The following is a 23,475-nucleotide window of genomic DNA, read 5'->3' as shown; positions in this document are numbered from 1 at the left end:
TGATTCTATTCGATTTTTTTCGATTTGATTCGATTAGTTCCTTCTTGATTCAATTCAATTCATTTCTTTTGATTCAATTCAATTCGGTTCTTTTGGATTCGATTCAATTCTTTTGGATTCGATTCTTTTGGATTCGAGTCGAGTAGATTCTTTTCATTTCGATCGGATTCATTTCAATTCGATTCTTTTCGATTCGAATGTTTTCGAATCAATTCGATACTTTTTGATTCGATTCGATTCTTTTCGTGTCGATTTGATTCTTTTCGATTCTTTTCTATTTGTATTGATTCGATTCTTTGCATTTCGATTCGATTTGATTCAATTCGATTCTTTTCGATCAATTCAATTTGATTGTTTTCGATTTGATTCGATTCGATTCTTTTCTATTCTATTCAATTCGATTATTTTCCATTCGATGATGCAATTGGATTCTTTTCGATTCGAGTCGATACGATTCGATTCTTTTTGATTAGATACAATTCGATTCTTTTCGATTCGATTCGACTCGATTTCATTTTTTGATTCGATTCGACTAGAATTTAATCGACTGATTCAATTTGATTCTTTTCTTTTCGGTTCGATTCTTTTCTATTCGATTTTTTTCTATTCAATTCGTTCTTTCAATTCGATTCGATTCGATTCGATTCGATTCTTTTCGTTTCAAATCGATTCGTTTCAATTCGAGTCTTTTCAATTCGATTCTTTGCGATTCGATTCGATGTGATATTTTTAATTCGATTCGAATCTTTACGATTCGATTCGATTCTTTTCAATTCGATTCTTTTCGATTCGATTCTTTTTGATTCGATTCATTTCGATTCGATTCGATTCTTTTCAATTCGATTTGATTCTTTTCCATTTGATCTGATTTGTTTCATTTCGATTCTTTTCGAATCAATTCGATTCTTTTCGATTCCATTAAATTTGATTCGATTCTTTTCAATTCGATTAGATTCTTTTCGATTTGATTCCATTCAGTTCGATTCTTTTCGATTCGATTGGATTCTTTTCGATTTGATTCAATTCTTTCGATTCGATTTGAGTTGATTCTTTTCGATTCGATTCAATACGATTCTTTTCATTTCGATTCTAATCGATTCTCTTCGATTCAATTCGTTTCGATTCTATTCGATTTTTTTCGATTCTATTCTATTCGATTCATTTTGAATCATTTCGATTTGATTCTGTTCGAGTGGTTTCTATTAGATTCTTTTCGATTTGATTCAATTCGATTCGAGTCTTTTTGATTCGAGTCTTTTCGACTCGATGCAATTCAATACGATTCTTTTCGATTCGATTCGATTCGATTGTTTTCGTTTCGATTCGACTTTTTTTGATTCGATTCTTTTCGATTCGATTGTTTTCAATTCGATTGATTCGATTCTTTTCAATTCTATGCTATTCAAAGCGATTCTTTTGTATTTGATTCGATTCGATGGTTTTCTTTTTGATTCGGTTCGATTCGTTTCTTTTCGATTCGATTCAATTCTTTTCGATTCGATTCTTTTCGATTCGAGTTGATTCTTTTCGATTCGATTCTATTCTATTCTTTTCTATTCCATTCGAATCGATTCGTTTTGATTGAATTCGATTCTTTTCGATTCGATTCAATTAGATTCTTTTCGATTGGATTCAATTTGTTTCGAGTCGAATCAATTTGATTCTTTTCGATTGGATTCCATTGGATTCTTTTCGATTTGATTCAATTCGATTCTTTTCGATTCTATTCATTTCGATGATTTTCGTTGAGATTAGAGTCTTTTCGATTTGATTCTTTTCGGTTCGAGTCGATTCATTTCGCTTATTTTGGTTAGGATCAATTCAATTCGATTCTTTTTGATTTGATTTGATTCTATTCGATGTCTTTCGATTCTATTCTATTGTATTCTTTTCGATTCCATTCCGTTCAATTCGATTCTTTTCGATTCCATTCGATTGTTTTAGATTTGATTCCATTCTTTCGATTCTATTTGATATGATTCTTTTCGATTCGATTTGATACGATACTTTTTATTTTGATTCGAATCGATTCTCTTCGGTTCGATTCGTTTTGATTCTTTTCGATTCAATTCTATTCGAATTGTTTCGATTTGATTCGATTCGGTTCTTTTAGATTCTACTTGATTTGTTTCTTTTCGATTCGTTTTGATTCGATTCTTTTTGATTCATGTCGATTCGATTCGATTCTTTTGTTTCGATTCGATTCTTTTTAATTCGAATCTTTTCGTTACATGGAATTCGATTCTTTTCGATTTGATTCTTTATGATTTTTTCAACTCGATTCAATTCGATTCTTTTTTTTATGATAGTCACAGAGAGAGTGAGAGAGGCAGAGACACAGGCAGAGGGAGAAGCAGGCTCCATGCAGCGGGAGCCCGATGTGGGATTCGATCCCGGGTCTCCAGGATCGCGCCCTGGGCCAAAGGCAGGCGCTAAACCGCTGCGCCACCCAGGGATCCCTCAGTTCGATTCTTCTTTATTCGAATCTATTCGATTCTTTTTGATTCGATTTGATTCTATTCGATTTTTTTCGATTTGATTCGATTAGTTCCTTCTTGATTCAATTCAATTCATTTCTTTTGATTCAATTCAATTCGGTTCTTTTGGATTCGATTCAATTCTTTTGGATTCGATTCTTTTGGATTCGAGTCGAGTAGATTCTTTTCATTTCGATCGGATTCATTTCAATTCGATTCTTTTCGATTCGAATGTTTTCGAATCAATTCGATACTTTTTGATTCGATTCGATTCTTTTCGTGTCGATTTGATTCTTTTCGATTCTTTTCTATTTGTATTGATTCGATTCTTTGCATTTCGATTCGATTTGATTCAATTCGATTCTTTTCGATCAATTCAATTTGATTGTTTTCGATTTGATTCGATTCGATTCTTTTCTATTCTATTCAATTCGATTATTTTCCATTCGATGATGCAATTGGATTCTTTTCGATTCGAGTCGATACGATTCGATTCTTTTTGATTAGATACAATTCGATTCTTTTCGATTCGATTCGACTCGATTTCATTTTTTGATTCGATTCGACTAGAATTTAATCGACTGATTCAATTTGATTCTTTTCTTTTCGGTTCGATTCTTTTCTATTCGATTTTTTTCTATTCAATTCGATTCTTTCAATTCGATTCGATTCGATTCGATTCGATTCTTTTCGTTTCAAATCGATTCGTTTCAATTCGAGTCTTTTCAATTCGATTCTTTGCGATTCGATTCGATGTGATATTTTTAATTCGATTCGAATCTTTACGATTCGATTCGATTCTTTTCAATTCGATTCTTTTCGATTCGATTCTTTTTGATTCGATTCATTTCGATTCGATTCGATTCTTTTCAATTCGATTTGATTCTTTTCCATTTGATCTGATTTGTTTCATTTCGATTCTTTTCGAATCAATTCGATTCTTTTCGATTCCATTAAATTTGATTCGATTCTTTTCAATTCGATTAGATTCTTTTCGATTTGATTCCATTCAGTTCGATTCTTTTCGATTCGATTGGATTCTTTTCGATTTGATTCAATTCTTTCGATTCGATTTGAGTTGATTCTTTTCGATTCGATTCAATACGATTCTTTTCATTTCGATTCTAATCGATTCTCTTCGATTCAATTCGTTTCGATTCTATTCGATTTTTTTCGATTCTATTCTATTCGATTCATTTTGAATCATTTCGATTTGATTCTGTTCGAGTGGTTTCTATTACATTCTTTTCGATTTGATTCAATTCGATTCGAGTCTTTTTGATTCGAGTCTTTTCGACTCGATGCAATTCAATACGATTCTTTTCGATTCGATTCGATTCGATTGTTTTCGTTTCGATTCGACTTTTTTTGATTCGATTCTTTTCGATTCGATTGTTTTCAATTCGATTGATTCGATTCTTTTCAATTCTATGCTATTCAAAGCGATTCTTTTGTATTTGATTCGATTCGATGGTTTTCTTTTTGATTCGGTTCGATTCGTTTCTTTTCGATTCGATTCAATTCTTTTCGATTCGATTCTTTTCGATTCGAGTTGATTCTTTTCGATTCGATTCTATTCTATTCTTTTCTATTCCTTTCGAATCGATTCGTTTTGATTGAATTCGATTCTTTTCGATTCGATTCAATTAGATTCTTTTCGATTGGATTCAATTTGTTTCGAGTCGAATCAATTTGATTCTTTTCGATTGGATTCCATTGGATTCTTTTCGATTTGATTCAATTCGATTCTTTTCGATTCTATTCATTTCGATGATTTTCGTTGAGATTAGAGTCTTTTCGATTTGATTCTTTTCGGTTCGAGTCGATTCATTTCGCTTATTTTGGTTAGGATCAATTCAATTCGATTCTTTTTGATTTGATTTGATTCTATTCGATGTCTTTCGATTCTATTCTATTGTATTCTTTTCGATTCCATTCCGTTCAATTCGATTCTTTTCGATTCCATTCGATTGTTTTAGATTTGATTCCATTCTTTCGATTCTATTTGATATGATTCTTTTCGATTCGATTTGATACGATACTTTTTATTTTGATTCGAATCGATTCTCTTCGGTTCGATTCGTTTTGATTCTTTTCGATTCAATTCTATTCGAATTGTTTCGATTTGATTCGATTCGGTTCTTTTAGATTCTACTTGATTTGTTTCTTTTCGATTCGTTTTGATTCGATTCTTTTTGATTCATGTCGATTCGATTCGATTCTTTTGTTTCGATTCGATTCTTTTCAATTCGAATCTTTTCGTTACATGGAATTCGATTCTTTTCGATTTGATTCTTTATGATTTTTTCAACTCGATTCAACTCGATTCTTTTTTTTATGATAGTCACAGAGAGAGTGAGAGAGGCAGAGACACAGGCAGAGGGAGAAGCAGGCTCCATGCAGCGGGAGCCCGATGTGGGATTCGATCCCGGGTCTCCAGGATCGCGCCCTGGGCCAAAGGCAGGCGCTAAACCGCTGCGCCACCCAGGGATCCCTCAGTTCGATTCTTCTTTATTCGAATCTATTCGATTCTTTTTGATTCGATTTGATTCTATTCGATTTTTTTCGATTTGATTCGATTAGTTCCTTCTTGATTCAATTCAATTCATTTCTTTTGATTCAATTCAATTCGGTTCTTTTGGATTCGATTCAATTCTTTTGGATTCGATTCTTTTGGATTCGAGTCGAGTAGATTCTTTTCATTTCGATCGGATTCATTTCAATTCGATTCTTTTCGATTCGAATGTTTTCGAATCAATTCGATACTTTTTGATTCGATTCGATTCTTTTCGTGTCGATTTGATTCTTTTCGATTCTTTTCTATTTGTATTGATTCGATTCTTTGCATTTCGATTCGATTTGATTCAATTCGATTCTTTTCGATCAATTCAATTTGATTGTTTTCGATTTGATTCGATTCGATTCTTTTCTATTCTATTCAATTCGATTATTTTCCATTCGATGATGCAATTGGATTCTTTTCGATTCGAGTCGATACGATTCGATTCTTTTTGATTAGATACAATTCGATTCTTTTCGATTCGATTCGACTCGATTTCATTTTTTGATTCGATTCGACTAGAATTTAATCGACTGATTCAATTTGATTCTTTTCTTTTCGGTTCGATTCTTTTCTATTCGATTTTTTTCTATTCAATTCGATTCTTTCAATTCGATTCGATTCGATTCGATTCGATTCTTTTCGTTTCAAATCGATTCGTTTCAATTCGAGTCTTTTCAATTCGATTCTTTGCGATTCGATTCGATGTGATATTTTTAATTCGATTCGAATCTTTACGATTCGATTCGATTCTTTTCAATTCGATTCTTTTCGATTCGATTCTTTTTGATTCGATTCATTTCGATTCGATTCGATTCTTTTCAATTCGATTTGATTCTTTTCCATTTGATCTGATTTGTTTCATTTCGATTCTTTTCGAATCAATTCGATTCTTTTCGATTCCATTAAATTTGATTCGATTCTTTTCAATTCGATTAGATTCTTTTCGATTTGATTCCATTCAGTTCGATTCTTTTCGATTCGATTGGATTCTTTTCGATTTGATTCAATTCTTTCGATTCGATTTGAGTTGATTCTTTTCGATTCGATTCAATACGATTCTTTTCATTTCGATTCTAATCGATTCTCTTCGATTCAATTCGTTTCGATTCTATTCGATTTTTTTCGATTCTATTCTATTCGATTCATTTTGAATCATTTCGATTTGATTCTGTTCGAGTGGTTTCTATTACATTCTTTTCGATTTGATTCAATTCGATTCGAGTCTTTTTGATTCGAGTCTTTTCGACTCGATGCAATTCAATACGATTCTTTTCGATTCGATTCGATTCGATTGTTTTCGTTTCGATTCGACTTTTTTTGATTCGATTCTTTTCGATTCGATTGTTTTCAATTCGATTGATTCGATTCTTTTCAATTCTATGCTATTCAAAGCGATTCTTTTGTATTTGATTCGATTCGATGGTTTTCTTTTTGATTCGGTTCGATTCGTTTCTTTTCGATTCGATTCAATTCTTTTCGATTCGATTCTTTTCGATTCGAGTTGATTCTTTTCGATTCGATTCTATTCTATTCTTTTCTATTCCTTTCGAATCGATTCGTTTTGATTGAATTCGATTCTTTTCGATTCGATTCAATTAGATTCTTTTCGATTGGATTCAATTTGTTTCGAGTCGAATCAATTTGATTCTTTTCGATTGGATTCCATTGGATTCTTTTCGATTTGATTCAATTCGATTCTTTTCGATTCTATTCATTTCGATGATTTTCGTTGAGATTAGAGTCTTTTCGATTTGATTCTTTTCGGTTCGAGTCGATTCATTTCGCTTATTTTGGTTAGGATCAATTCAATTCGATTCTTTTTGATTTGATTTGATTCTATTCGATGTCTTTCGATTCTATTCTATTGTATTCTTTTCGATTCCATTCCGTTCAATTCGATTCTTTTCGATTCCATTCGATTGTTTTAGATTTGATTCCATTCTTTCGATTCTATTTGATATGATTCTTTTCGATTCGATTTGATACGATACTTTTTATTTTGATTCGAATCGATTCTCTTCGGTTCGATTCGTTTTGATTCTTTTCGATTCAATTCTATTCGAATTGTTTCGATTTGATTCGATTCGGTTCTTTTAGATTCTACTTGATTTGTTTCTTTTCGATTCGTTTTGATTCGATTCTTTTTGATTCATGTCGATTCGATTCGATTCTTTTGTTTCGATTCGATTCTTTTTAATTCGAATCTTTTCGTTACATGGAATTCGATTCTTTTCGATTTGATTCTTTATGATTTTTTCAACTCGATTCAATTCGATTCTTTTTTTTATGATAGTCACAGAGAGAGTGAGAGAGGCAGAGACACAGGCAGAGGGAGAAGCAGGCTCCATGCAGCGGGAGCCCGATGTGGGATTCGATCCCGGGTCTCCAGGATCGCGCCCTGGGCCAAAGGCAGGCGCTAAACCGCTGCGCCACCCAGGGATCCCTCAGTTCGATTCTTCTTTATTCGAATCTATTCGATTCTTTTTGATTCGATTTGATTCTATTCGATTTTTTTCGATTTGATTCGATTAGTTCCTTCTTGATTCAATTCAATTCATTTCTTTTGATTCAATTCAATTCGGTTCTTTTGGATTCGATTCAATTCTTTTGGATTCGATTCTTTTGGATTCGAGTCGAGTAGATTCTTTTCATTTCGATCGGATTCATTTCAATTCGATTCTTTTCGATTCGAATGTTTTCGAATCAATTCGATACTTTTTGATTCGATTCGATTCTTTTCGTGTCGATTTGATTCTTTTCGATTCTTTTCTATTTGTATTGATTCGATTCTTTGCATTTCGATTCGATTTGATTCAATTCGATTCTTTTCGATCAATTCAATTTGATTGTTTTCGATTTGATTCGATTCGATTCTTTTCTATTCTATTCAATTCGATTATTTTCCATTCGATGATGCAATTGGATTCTTTTCGATTCGAGTCGATACGATTCGATTCTTTTTGATTAGATACAATTCGATTCTTTTCGATTCGATTCGACTCGATTTCATTTTTTGATTCGATTCGACTAGAATTTAATCGACTGATTCAATTTGATTCTTTTCTTTTCGGTTCGATTCTTTTCTATTCGATTTTTTTCTATTCAATTCGTTCTTTCAATTCGATTCGATTCGATTCGATTCGATTCTTTTCGTTTCAAATCGATTCGTTTCAATTCGAGTCTTTTCAATTCGATTCTTTGCGATTCGATTCGATGTGATATTTTTAATTCGATTCGAATCTTTACGATTCGATTCGATTCTTTTCAATTCGATTCTTTTCGATTCGATTCTTTTTGATTCGATTCATTTCGATTCGATTCGATTCTTTTCAATTCGATTTGATTCTTTTCCATTTGATCTGATTTGTTTCATTTCGATTCTTTTCGAATCAATTCGATTCTTTTCGATTCCATTAAATTTGATTCGATTCTTTTCAATTCGATTAGATTCTTTTCGATTTGATTCCATTCAGTTCGATTCTTTTCGATTCGATTGGATTCTTTTCGATTTGATTCAATTCTTTCGATTCGATTTGAGTTGATTCTTTTCGATTCGATTCAATACGATTCTTTTCATTTCGATTCTAATCGATTCTCTTCGATTCAATTCGTTTCGATTCTATTCGATTTTTTTCGATTCTATTCTATTCGATTCATTTTGAATCATTTCGATTTGATTCTGTTCGAGTGGTTTCTATTAGATTCTTTTCGATTTGATTCAATTCGATTCGAGTCTTTTTGATTCGAGTCTTTTCGACTCGATGCAATTCAATACGATTCTTTTAGATTCGATTCGATTCGATTGTTTTCGTTTCGATTCGACTTTTTTTGATTCGATTCTTTTCGATTCGATTGTTTTCAATTCGATTGATTCGATTCTTTTCAATTCTATGCTATTCAAAGCGATTCTTTTGTATTTGATTCGATTCGATGGTTTTCTTTTTGATTCGGTTCGATTCGTTTCTTTTCGATTCGATTCAATTCTTTTCGATTCGATTCTTTTCGATTCGAGTTGATTCTTTTCGATTCGATTCTATTCTATTCTTTTCTATTCCATTCGAATCGATTCGTTTTGATTGAATTCGATTCTTTTCGATTCGATTCAATTAGATTCTTTTCGATTGGATTCAATTTGTTTCGAGTCGAATCAATTTGATTCTTTTCGATTGGATTCCATTGGATTCTTTTCGATTTGATTCAATTCGATTCTTTTCGATTCTATTCATTTCGATGATTTTCGTTGAGATTAGAGTCTTTTCGATTTGATTCTTTTCGGTTCGAGTCGATTCATTTCGCTTATTTTGGTTAGGATCAATTCAATTCGATTCTTTTTGATTTGATTTGATTCTATTCGATGTCTTTCGATTCTATTCTATTGTATTCTTTTCGATTCCATTCCGTTCAATTCGATTCTTTTCGATTCCATTCGATTGTTTTAGATTTGATTCCATTCTTTCGATTCTATTTGATATGATTCTTTTCGATTCGATTTGATACGATACTTTTTATTTTGATTCGAATCGATTCTCTTCGGTTCGATTCGTTTTGATTCTTTTCGATTCAATTCTATTCGAATTGTTTCGATTTGATTCGATTCGGTTCTTTTAGATTCTACTTGATTTGTTTCTTTTCGATTCGTTTTGATTCGATTCTTTTTGATTCATGTCGATTCGATTCGATTCTTTTGTTTCGATTCGATTCTTTTCAATTCGAATCTTTTCGTTACATGGAATTCGATTCTTTTCGATTTGATTCTTTATGATTTTTTCAACTCGATTCAACTCGATTCTTTTTTTTATGATAGTCACAGAGAGAGTGAGAGAGGCAGAGACACAGGCAGAGGGAGAAGCAGGCTCCATGCAGCGGGAGCCCGATGTGGGATTCGATCCCGGGTCTCCAGGATCGCGCCCTGGGCCAAAGGCAGGCGCTAAACCGCTGCGCCACCCAGGGATCCCTCAGTTCGATTCTTCTTTATTCGAATCTATTCGATTCTTTTTGATTCGATTTGATTCTATTCGATTTTTTTCGATTTGATTCGATTAGTTCCTTCTTGATTCAATTCAATTCATTTCTTTTGATTCAATTCAATTCGGTTCTTTTGGATTCGATTCAATTCTTTTGGATTCGATTCTTTTGGATTCGAGTCGAGTAGATTCTTTTCATTTCGATCGGATTCATTTCAATTCGATTCTTTTCGATTCGAATGTTTTCGAATCAATTCGATACTTTTTGATTCGATTCGATTCTTTTCGTGTCGATTTGATTCTTTTCGATTCTTTTCTATTTGTATTGATTCGATTCTTTGCATTTCGATTCGATTTGATTCAATTCGATTCTTTTCGATCAATTCAATTTGATTGTTTTCGATTTGATTCGATTCGATTCTTTTCTATTCTATTCAATTCGATTATTTTCCATTCGATGATGCAATTGGATTCTTTTCGATTCGAGTCGATACGATTCGATTCTTTTTGATTAGATACAATTCGATTCTTTTCGATTCGATTCGACTCGATTTCATTTTTTGATTCGATTCGACTAGAATTTAATCGACTGATTCAATTTGATTCTTTTCTTTTCGGTTCGATTCTTTTCTATTCGATTTTTTTCTATTCAATTCGATTCTTTCAATTCGATTCGATTCGATTCGATTCGATTCTTTTCGTTTCAAATCGATTCGTTTCAATTCGAGTCTTTTCAATTCGATTCTTTGCGATTCGATTCGATGTGATATTTTTAATTCGATTCGAATCTTTACGATTCGATTCGATTCTTTTCAATTCGATTCTTTTCGATTCGATTCTTTTTGATTCGATTCATTTCGATTCGATTCGATTCTTTTCAATTCGATTTGATTCTTTTCCATTTGATCTGATTTGTTTCATTTCGATTCTTTTCGAATCAATTCGATTCTTTTCGATTCCATTAAATTTGATTCGATTCTTTTCAATTCGATTAGATTCTTTTCGATTTGATTCCATTCAGTTCGATTCTTTTCGATTCGATTGGATTCTTTTCGATTTGATTCAATTCTTTCGATTCGATTTGAGTTGATTCTTTTCGATTCGATTCAATACGATTCTTTTCATTTCGATTCTAATCGATTCTCTTCGATTCAATTCGTTTCGATTCTATTCGATTTTTTTCGATTCTATTCTATTCGATTCATTTTGAATCATTTCGATTTGATTCTGTTCGAGTGGTTTCTATTACATTCTTTTCGATTTGATTCAATTCGATTCGAGTCTTTTTGATTCGAGTCTTTTCGACTCGATGCAATTCAATACGATTCTTTTCGATTCGATTCGATTCGATTGTTTTCGTTTCGATTCGACTTTTTTTGATTCGATTCTTTTCGATTCTATGCTATTCAAAGCGATTCTTTTGTATTTGATTCGATTCGATGGTTTTCTTTTTGATTCGGTTCGATTCGTTTCTTTTCGATTCGATTCAATTCTTTTCGATTCGATTCTTTTCGATTCGAGTTGATTCTTTTCGATTCGATTCTATTCTATTCTTTTCTATTCCTTTCGAATCGATTCGTTTTGATTGAATTCGATTCTTTTCGATTCGATTCAATTAGATTCTTTTCGATTGGATTCAATTTGTTTCGAGTCGAATCAATTTGATTCTTTTCGATTGGATTCCATTGGATTCTTTTCGATTTGATTCAATTCGATTCTTTTCGATTCTATTCATTTCGATGATTTTCGTTGAGATTAGAGTCTTTTCGATTTGATTCTTTTCGGTTCGAGTCGATTCATTTCGCTTATTTTGGTTAGGATCAATTCAATTCGATTCTTTTTGATTTGATTTGATTCTATTCGATGTCTTTCGATTCTATTCTATTGTATTCTTTTCGATTCCATTCCGTTCAATTCGATTCTTTTCGATTCCATTCGATTGTTTTAGATTTGATTCCATTCTTTCGATTCTATTTGATATGATTCTTTTCGATTCGATTTGATACGATACTTTTTATTTTGATTCGAATCGATTCTCTTCGGTTCGATTCGTTTTGATTCTTTTCGATTCAATTCTATTCGAATTGTTTCGATTTGATTCGATTCGGTTCTTTTAGATTCTACTTGATTTGTTTCTTTTCGATTCGTTTTGATTCGATTCTTTTTGATTCATGTCGATTCGATTCGATTCTTTTGTTTCGATTCGATTCTTTTCAATTCGAATCTTTTCGTTACATGGAATTCGATTCTTTTCGATTTGATTCTTTATGATTTTTTCAACTCGATTCAACTCGATTCTTTTTTTTATGATAGTCACAGAGAGAGTGAGAGAGGCAGAGACACAGGCAGAGGGAGAAGCAGGCTCCATGCAGCGGGAGCCCGATGTGGGATTCGATCCCGGGTCTCCAGGATCGCGCCCTGGGCCAAAGGCAGGCGCTAAACCGCTGCGCCACCCAGGGATCCCTCAGTTCGATTCTTCTTTATTCGAATCTATTCGATTCTTTTTGATTCGATTTGATTCTATTCGATTTTTTTCGATTTGATTCGATTAGTTCCTTCTTGATTCAATTCAATTCATTTCTTTTGATTCAATTCAATTCGGTTCTTTTGGATTCGATTCAATTCTTTTGGATTCGATTCTTTTGGATTCGAGTCGAGTAGATTCTTTTCATTTCGATCGGATTCATTTCAATTCGATTCTTTTCGATTCGAATGTTTTCGAATCAATTCGATACTTTTTGATTCGATTCGATTCTTTTCGTGTCGATTTGATTCTTTTCGATTCTTTTCTATTTGTATTGATTCGATTCTTTGCATTTCGATTCGATTTGATTCAATTCGATTCTTTTCGATCAATTCAATTTGATTGTTTTCGATTTGATTCGATTCGATTCTTTTCTATTCTATTCAATTCGATTATTTTCCATTCGATGATGCAATTGGATTCTTTTCGATTCGAGTCGATACGATTCGATTCTTTTTGATTAGATACAATTCGATTCTTTTCGATTCGATTCGACTCGATTTCATTTTTTGATTCGATTCGACTAGAATTTAATCGACTGATTCAATTTGATTCTTTTCTTTTCGGTTCGATTCTTTTCTATTCGATTTTTTTCTATTCAATTCGATTCTTTCAATTCGATTCGATTCGATTCGATTCGATTCTTTTCGTTTCAAATCGATTCGTTTCAATTCGAGTCTTTTCAATTCGATTCTTTGCGATTCGATTCGATGTGATATTTTTAATTCGATTCGAATCTTTACGATTCGATTCGATTCTTTTCAATTCGATTCTTTTCGATTCGATTCTTTTTGATTCGATTCATTTCGATTCGATTCGATTCTTTTCAATTCGATTTGATTCTTTTCCATTTGATCTGATTTGTTTCATTTCGATTCTTTTCGAATCAATTCGATTCTTTTCGATTCCATTAAATTTGATTCGATTCTTTTCAATTCGATTAGATTCTTTTCGATTTGATTCCATTCAGTTCGATTCTTTTCGATTCGATTGGATTCTTTTCGATTTGATTCAATTCTTTCGATTCGATTTGAGTTGATTCTTTTCGATTCGATTCAATACGATTCTTTTCATTTCGATTCTAATCGATTCTCTTCGATTCAATTCGTTTCGATTCTATTCGATTTTTTTCGATTCTATTCTATTCGATTCATTTTGAATCATTTCGATTTGATTCTGTTCGAGTGGTTTCTATTAGATTCTTTTCGATTTGATTCAATTCGATTCGAGTCTTTTTGATTCGAGTCTTTTCGACTCGATGCAATTCAATACGATTCTTTTCGATTCGATTCGATTCGATTGTTTTCGTTTCGATTCGACTTTTTTTGATTCGATTCTTTTCGATTCGATTGTTTTCAATTCGATTGATTCGATTCTTTTCAATTCTATGCTATTCAAAGCGATTCTTTTGTATTTGATTCGATTCGATGGTTTTCTTTTTGATTCGGTTCGATTCGTTTCTTTTCGATTCAATTCAATTCTTTTCGATTCGATTCTTTTCGATTCGAGTTGATTCTTTTCGATTCGATTCTATTCTATTCTTTTCTATTCCTTTCGAATCGATTCGTTTTGATTGAATTCGATTCTTTTCGATTCGATTCAATTAGATTCTTTTCGATTGGATTCAATTTGTTTCGAGTCGAATCAATTTGATTCTTTTCGATTGGATTCCATTGGATTCTTTTCGATTTGATTCAATTCGATTCTTTTCGATTCTATTCATTTCGATGATTTTCGTTGAGATTAGAGTCTTTTCGATTTGATTCTTTTCGGTTCGAGTCGATTCATTTCGCTTATTTTGGTTAGGATCAATTCAATTCGATTCTTTTTGATTTGATTTGATTCTATTCGATGTCTTTCGATTCTATTCTATTGTATTCTTTTCGATTCCATTCCGTTCAATTCGATTCTTTTCGATTCCATTCGATTGTTTTAGATTTGATTCCATTCTTTCGATTCTATTTGATATGATTCTTTTCGATTCGATTTGATACGATACTTTTTATTTTGATTCGAATCGATTCTCTTCGGTTCGATTCGTTTTGATTCTTTTCGATTCAATTCTATTCGAATTGTTTCGATTTGATTCGATTCGGTTCTTTTAGATTCTACTTGATTTGTTTCTTTTCGATTCGTTTTGATTCGATTCTTTTTGATTCATGTCGATTCGATTCGATTCTTTTGTTTTGATTCGATTCTTTTCAATTCGAATCTTTTCGTTACATGGAATTCGATTCTTTTCGATTTGATTCTTTATGATTTTTTCAACTCGATTCAACTCGATTCTTTTTTTTATGATAGTCACAGAGAGAGTGAGAGAGGCAGAGACACAGGCAGAGGGAGAAGCAGGCTCCATGCAGCGGGAGCCCAATGTGGGATTCGATCCCGGGTCTCCAGGATCGCGCCCTGGGCCAAAGGCAGGCGCTAAACCGCTGCGCCACCCAGGGATCCCTCAATTCGATTCTTCTTTATTCGAATCTATTCGATTCTTTTTGATTCGATTTGATTCTATTTGATTTTTTTCGATTTGATTCGATTAGTTCCTTCTTGATTCAATTCAATTCATTTCTTTTGATTCAGTTCAATTCGATTCTTTTGGATTCGATTCAATTCTTTTGGATTCGATTCTTTTGGATTCGAGTCGAGTAGATTCTTTTCATTTCGATCGGATTCATTTCAATTCGATTCTTTTCGATTCGAATGTTTTCGAATCAATTCGATACTTTTTGATTCGATTCGATTCTTTTCGTGTCGATTTGATTCTTTTCGATTCTTTTCTATTTGTATTGATTCGATTCTTTGCATTTCGATTCGATTTGATTCAATTCGATTCTTTTCGATCAATTCAATTTGTTTTCGATTTTGATGGGATTCGATTCTTTTCTATTCTATTCAATTCGATTATTTTCCATTCGATGATGCAATTGGATTCTTTTCGATTCGAGTCGATACGATTCGATTCTTTTTGATTAGATACAATTCGATTCTTTTCGATTCGATTCGACTCGATTTCATTTTTTGATTCGATTCGACTAGAATTTAATCGACTGATTCAATTTGATTCTTTTCTTTTCGGTTCGATTCTTTTCTATTCGATTTTTTTCTATTCAATTCGATTCTTTCAATTCAATTCGATTCGATTCGATTCGATTCTTTTCGTTTCAAATCGATTCGTTTCAATTCGAGTCTTTTCAATTCGATTCTTTGCGATTCGATTCGATGTGATATTTTTAATTCGATTCGAATCTTTACGATTCGATTCGATTCTTTTCAATTCGATTCTTTTCGATTCGATTCTTTTTGATTCGATTCATTTCGATTCGATTCGATTCTTTTCAATTCGATTTGATTCTTTTCCATTTGATCTGATTTGTTTCATTTCGATTCTTTTCGAATCAATTCGATTCTTTTCGATTCCATTAAATTTGATTCGATTCTTTTCAATTCGATTAGATTCTTTTCGATTTGATTCCATTCAGTTCGATTCTTTTCGATTCGATTGGATTCTTTTCGATTTGATTCAATTCTTTCGATTCGATTTGAGTTGATTCTTTTCGATTCGATTCAATACGATTCTTTTCATTTCGATTCTAATCGATTCTCTTCGATTCAATTCGTTTCGATTCTATTCGATTTTTTTCGATTCTATTCTATTCGATTCATTTTGAATCATTTCGATTTGATTCTGTTCGAGTGGTTTCTATTAGATTCTTTTCGATTTGATTCAATTCGATTCGAGTCTTTTTGATTCGAGTCTTTTCGACTCGATGCAATTCAATACTATTCTTTTAGATTCGATTCGATTCGATTGTTTTCGTTTCGATTCGACTTTTTTTGATTCGATTCTTTTCGATTCGATTGTTTTCAATTCGATTGATTCGATTCTTTTCAATTCTATGCTATTCAAAGCGATTCTTTTGTATTTGATTCGATTCGATGGTTTTCTTTTTGATTCGGTTCGATTCGTTTCTTTTCGATTCGATTCTATTCTATTCTTTTCTATTCCATTCGAATCGATTCGTTTTGATTGAATTCGATTCTTTTCGATTCGATTCAATTAGATTCTTTTCGATTGGATTCAATTTGTTTCGAGTCGAATCAATTTGATTCTTTTCGATTGGATTCCATTGGATTCTTTTCGATTTGATTCAATTCGATTCTTTTCGATTCTATTCATTTCGATGATTTTCGTTGAGATTAGAGTCTTTTCGATTTGATTCTTTTCGGTTCGAGTCGATTCATTTCGCTTATTTTGGTTAGGATCAATTCAATTCGATTCTTTTTGATTTGATTTGATTCTATTCGATGTCTTTCGATTCTATTCTATTGTATTCTTTTCGATTCCATTCCGTTCAATTCGATTCTTTTCGATTCCATTCGATTGTTTTAGATTTGATTCCATTCTTTCGATTCTATTTGATATGATTCTTTTCGATTCGATTTGATACGATACTTTTTATTTTGATTCGAATCGATTCTCTTCGGTTCGATTCGTTTTGATTCTTTTCGATTCAATTCTATTCGAATTGTTTCGATTTGATTCGATTCGGTTCTTTTAGATTCTACTTGATTTGTTTCTTTTCGATTCGTTTTGATTCGATTCTTTTTGATTCATGTCGATTCGATTCGATTCTTTTGTTTCGATTCGATTCTTTTCAATTCGAATCTTTTCGTTACATGGAACTCGATTCTTTTCGATTTGATTCTTTATGATTTTTTCAACTCGATTCAATTCGATTCTTTTTTTTATGATAGTCACAGAGAGAGTGAGAGAGGCAGAGACACAGGCAGAGGGAGAAGCAGGCTCCATGCAGCGGGAGCCCGATGTGGGATTCGATCCCGGGTCTCCAGGATCGCGCCCTGGGCCAAAGGCAGGCGCTAAACCGCTGCGCCACCCAGGGATCCCTCAGTTCGATTCTTCTTTATTCGAATCTATTCGATTCTTTTTGATTCGATTTGATTCTATTCGATTTTTTTCGATTTGATTCGATTAGTTCCTTCTTGATTCAATTCAATTCATTTCTTTTGATTCAATTCAATTCGGTTCTTTTGGATTCGATTCAATTCTTTTGGATTCGATTCTTTTGGATTCGAGTCGAGTAGATTCTTTTCATTTCGATCGGATTCATTTCAATTCGATTCTTTTCGATTCGAATGTTTTCGAATCAATTCGATACTTTTTGATTCGATTCGATTCTTTTCGTGTCGATTTGATTCTTTTCGATTCTTTTCTATTTGTATTGATTCGATTCTTTGCATTTCGATTCGATTTGATTCAATTCGATTCTTTTCGATCAATTCAATTTGATTGTTTTCGATTTGATTCGATTCGATTCTTTTCTATTCTATTCAATTCGATTATTTTCCATTCGATGATGCAGTTGGATTCTTTTCGATTCGAGTCGATACGATTCGATTCTTTTTGATTAGATACAATTCGATTCTTTTCGATTCGATTCGACTCGATTTCATTTTTTGATTCGATTCGACTAGAATTTAATCGACTGATTCAATTTGATTCTTTTCTTTTCGGTTCGATTCTTTTCTATTCGATTTTTTTCTATTCAATTCGATTCTTTCAATTCGATTCGATTCGATTCGATTCGATTCTTTTCGTTTCAAATCGATTCGTTTCAATTCGAGTCTTTTCAATTCGATTCTTTGCGATTCGATTCGATGTGATATTTTTAATTCGATTCGAATCTTTACGATTCGATTCGATTCTTTTCAATTCGATTCTTTTCGATTCGATTCTTTTTGATTCGATTCATTTCGATTCGATTCGATTCTTTTCAATTCGATTTGATTCTTTTCCATTTGATCTGATTTGTTTCATTTCGATTCTTTTCGAATCAATTCGATTCTTTTCGATTCCATTAAATTTGATTCGATTCTTTTCAATTCGATTAGATTCTTTTCGATTTGATTCCATTCAGTTCGATTCTTTTCGATTCGATTGGATTCTTTTCGATTTGATTCAATTCTTTCGATTCGATTTGAGTTGATTCTTTTCGATTCGATTCAATACGATTCTTTTCATTTCGATTCTAATCGATTCTCTTCGATTCAATTCGTTTCGATTCTATTCGATTTTTTTCGATTCTATTCTATTCGATTCATTTTGAATCATTTCGATTTGATTCTGTTCGAGTGGTTTCTATTAGATTCTTTTCGATTTGATTCAATTCGATTCGAGTCTTTTTGATTCGAGTCTTTTCGACTCGATGCAATTCAATACGATTCTTTTAGATTCGATTCGATTCGATTGTTTTCGTTTCGATTCGACTTTTTTTGATTCGATTCTTTTCGATTCGATTGTTTTCAATTCGATTGATTCGATTCTTTTCAATTCTATGCTATTCAAAGCGATTCTTTTGTATTTGATTCGATTCGATGGTTTTCTTTTTGATTCGGTTCGATTCGTTTCTTTTCGATTCGATTCTATTCTATTCTTTTCTATTCCATTCGAATCGATTCGTTTTGATTGAATTCGATTCTTTTCGATTCGATTCAATTAGATTCTTTTCGATTGGATTCAATTTGTTTCAAGTCGAATCAATTTGATTCTTTTCGATTGGATTCCATTGGATTCTTTTCGATTTGATTCAATTCGATTCTTTTCGATTCTATTCATTTCGATGATTTTCGTTGAGATTAGAGTCTTTTCGATTTGATTCTTTTCGGTTCGAGTCGATTCATTTCGCTTATTTTGGTTAGGATCAATTCAATTCGATTCTTTTTGATTTGATTTGATTCTATTCGATGTCTTTCGATTCTATTCTATTGTATTCTTTTCGATTCCATTCCGTTCAATTCGATTCTTTTCGATTCCATTCGATTGTTTTAGATTTGATTCCATTCTTTCGATTCTATTTGATATGATTCTTTTCGATTCGATTTGATACGATACTTTTTATTTTGATTCGAATCGATTCTCTTCGGTTCGATTCGTTTTGATTCTTTTCGATTCAATTCTATTCGAATTGTTTCGATTTGATTCGATTCGGTTCTTTTAGATTCTACTTGATTTGTTTCTTTTCGATTCGTTTTGATTCGATTCTTTTTGATTCATGTCGATTCGATTCGATTCTTTTGTTTCGATTCGATTCTTTTTAATTCGAATCTTTTCGTTACATGGAATTCGATTCTTTTCGATTTGATTCTTTATGATTTTTTCAACTCGATTCAATTCGATTCTTTTTTTATGATAGTCACAGAGAGAGTGAGAGAGGCAGAGACACAGGCAGAGGGAGAAGCAGGCTCCATGCAGCGGGAGCCCGATGTGGGATTCGATCCCGGGTCTCCAGGATCGCGCCCTGGGCCAAAGGCAGGCGCTAAACCGCTGCGCCACCCAGGGATCCCTCAGTTCGATTCTTCTTTATTCGAATCTATTCGATTCTTTTTGATTCGATTTGATTCTATTCGATTTTTTTCGATTTGATTCGATTAGTTCCTTCTTGATTCAATTCAATTCATTTCTTTTGATTCAATTCAATTCGGTTCTTTTGGATTCGATTCAATTCTTTTGGATTCGATTCTTTTGGATTCGAGTCGAGTAGATTCTTTTCATTTCGATCGGATTCATTTCAATTCGATTCTTTTCGATTCGAATGTTTTCGAATCAATTCGATACTTTTTGATTCGATTCGATTCTTTTCGTGTCGATTTGATTCTTTTCGATTCTTTTCTATTTGTATTGATTCGATTCTTTGCATTTCGATTCGATTTGATTCAATTCGATTCTTTTCGATCAATTCAATTTGATTGTTTTCGATTTGATTCGATTCGATTCTTTTCTATTCTATTCAATTCGATTATTTTCCATTCGATGATGCAATTGGATTCTTTTCGATTCGAGTCGATACGATTCGATTCTTTTTGATTAGATACAATTCGATTCTTTTCGATTCGATTCGACTCGATTTCATTTTTTGATTCGATTCGACTAGAATTTAATCGACTGATTCAATTTGATTCTTTTCTTTTCGGTTCGATTCTTTTCTATTCGATTTTTTTCTATTCAATTCGATTCTTTCAATTCAATTCGATTCGATTCGATTCGATTCGATTCTTTTCGTTTCAAATCGATTCGTTTCAATTCGAGTCTTTTCAATTCGATTCTTTGCGATTCGATTCGATGTGATATTTTTAATTCGATTCGAATCTTTATGATTCGATTCGATTCTTTTCAATTCGATTCTTTTCGATTCGATTCTTTTTGATTCGATTCATTTCGATTCGATTCGATTCTTTTCAATTCGATTTGATTCTTTTCCATTTGATCTGATTTGTTTCATTTCGATTCTTTTCGAATCAATTCGATTCTTTTCGATTCCATTAAATTTGATTCGATTCTTTTCAATTCGATTAGATTCTTTTCGATTTGATTCCATTCAGTTCGATTCTTTTCGATTCGATTGGATTCTTTTCGATTTGATTCAATTCTTTGGATTCGATTTGAGTTGATTCTTTTCGATTCGATTCAATACGATTCTTTTCATTTCGATTCTAATCGATTCTCTTCGATTCAATTCGTTTCGATTCTATTCGATTTTTTTTCGATTCTATTCTATTCGATTCATTTTGAATCATTTCGATTTGATTCTGTTCGAGTGGTTTCTATTAGATTCTTTTCGATTTGATTCAATTCGATTCGAGTCTTTTTGATTCGAGTCTTTTCGACTCGATGCAATTCAATACGATTCTTTTAGATTCGATTCGATTCGATTGTTTTCGTTTCGATTCGACTTTTTTTGATTCGATTCTTTTCGATTCGATTGTTTTCAATTCGATTGATTCGATTCTTTTCAATTCTATGCTATTCAAAGCGATTCTTTTGTATTTGATTCGATTCGATGGTTTTCTTTTTGATTCGGTTCGATTCGTTTCTTTTCGATTCGATTCTATTCTATTCTTTTCTATTCCATTCGAATCGATTCGTTTTGATTGAATTCGATTCTTTTCGATTCGATTCAATTAGATTCTTTTCGATTGGATTCAATTTGTTTCAAGTCGAATCAATTTGATTCTTTTCGATTGGATTCCATTGGATTCTTTTCGATTTGATTCAATTCGATTCTTTTCGATTCTATTCATTTCGATGATTTTCGTTGAGATTAGAGTCTTTTCGATTTGATTCTTTTCGGTTCGAGTCGATTCATTTCGCTTATTTTGGTTAGGATCAATTCAATTCGATTCTTTTTGATTTGATTTGATTCTATTCGATGTCTTTCGATTCTATTCTATTGTATTCTTTTCGATTCCATTCCGTTCAATTCGATTCTTTTCGATTCCATTCGATTGTTTTAGATTTGATTCCATTCTTTCGATTCTATTTGATATGATTCTTTTCGATTCGATTTGATACGATACTTTTTATTTTGATTCGAATCGATTCTCTTCGGTTCGATTCGTTTTGATTCTTTTCGATTCAATTCTATTCGAATTGTTTCGATTTGATTCGATTCGGTTCTTTTAGATTCTACTTGATTTGTTTCTTTTCGATTCGTTTTGATTCGATTCTTTTTGATTCATGTCGATTCGATTCGATTCTTTTGTTTCGATTCGATTCTTTTTAATTCGAATCTTTTCGTTACATGGAATTCGATTCTTTTCGATTTGATTCTTTATGATTTTTTCAACTCGATTCAATTCGATTCTTTTTTTTATGATAGTCACAGAGAGAGTGAGAGAGGCAGAGACACAGGCAGAGGGAGAAGCAGGCTCCATGCAGCGGGAGCCCGATGTGGGATTCGATCCCGGGTCTCCAGGATCGCGCCCTGGGCCAAAGGCAGGCGCTAAACCGCTGCGCCACCCAGGGATCCCTCAGTTCGATTCTTCTTTATTCGAATCTATTCGATTCTTTTTGATTCGATTTGATTCTATTCGATTTTTTTCGATTTGATTCGATTAGTTCCTTCTTGATTCAATTCAATTCATTTCTTTTGATTCAATTCAATTCGGTTCTTTTGGATTCGATTCAATTCTTTTGGATTCGATTCTTTTGGATTCGAGTCGAGTAGATTCTTTTCATTTCGATCGGATTCATTTCAATTCGATTCTTTTCGATTCGAATGTTTTCGAATCAATTCGATACTTTTTGATTCGATTCGATTCTTTTCGTGTCGATTTGATTCTTTTCGATTCTTTTCTATTTGTATTGATTCGATTCTTTGCATTTCGATTCGATTTGATTCAATTCGATTCTTTTCGATCAATTCAATTTGATTGTTTTCGATTTGATTCGATTCGATTCTTTTCTATTCTATTCAATTCGATTATTTTCCATTCGATGATGCAATTGGATTCTTTTCGATTCGAGTCGATACGATTCGATTCTTTTTGATTAGATACAATTCGATTCTTTTCGATTCGATTCGACTCGATTTCATTTTTTGATTCGATTCGACTAGAATTTAATCGACTGATTCAATTTGATTCTTTTCTTTTCGGTTCGATTCTTTTCTATTCGATTTTTTTCTATTCAATTCGATTCTTTCAATTCAATTCGATTCGATTCGATTCGATTCTTTTCGTTTCAAATCGATTCGTTTCAATTCGAGTCTTTTCAATTCGATTCTTTGCGATTCGATTCGATGTGATATTTTTAATTCGATTCGAATCTTTACGATTCGATTCGATTCTTTTCAATTCGATTCTTTTCGATTCGATTCTTTTTGATTCGATTCATTTCGATTCGATTCGATTCTTTTCAATTCGATTTGATTCTTTTCCATTTGATCTGATTTGTTTCATTTCGATTCTTTTCGAATCAATTCGATTCTTTTCGATTCCATTAAATTTGATTCGATTCTTTTCGATTCGATTAGATTCTTTTCGATTTGATTCCATTCAGTTCGATTCTTTTCGATTCGATTGGATTCTTTTCGATTTGATTCAATTCTTTCGATTCGATTTGAGTTGATTCTTTTTTTTGATTCGATTCAA

The sequence above is a fragment of the Canis aureus genome, chromosome 37 (genome assembly GCF_053574225.1).
Source record: "Canis aureus isolate CA01 chromosome 37, VMU_Caureus_v.1.0, whole genome shotgun sequence".
In the NCBI taxonomy this organism is placed as follows: Eukaryota; Metazoa; Chordata; class Mammalia; order Carnivora; family Canidae; genus Canis; species Canis aureus.
This window is presented reverse-complemented; position numbering follows the sequence as displayed.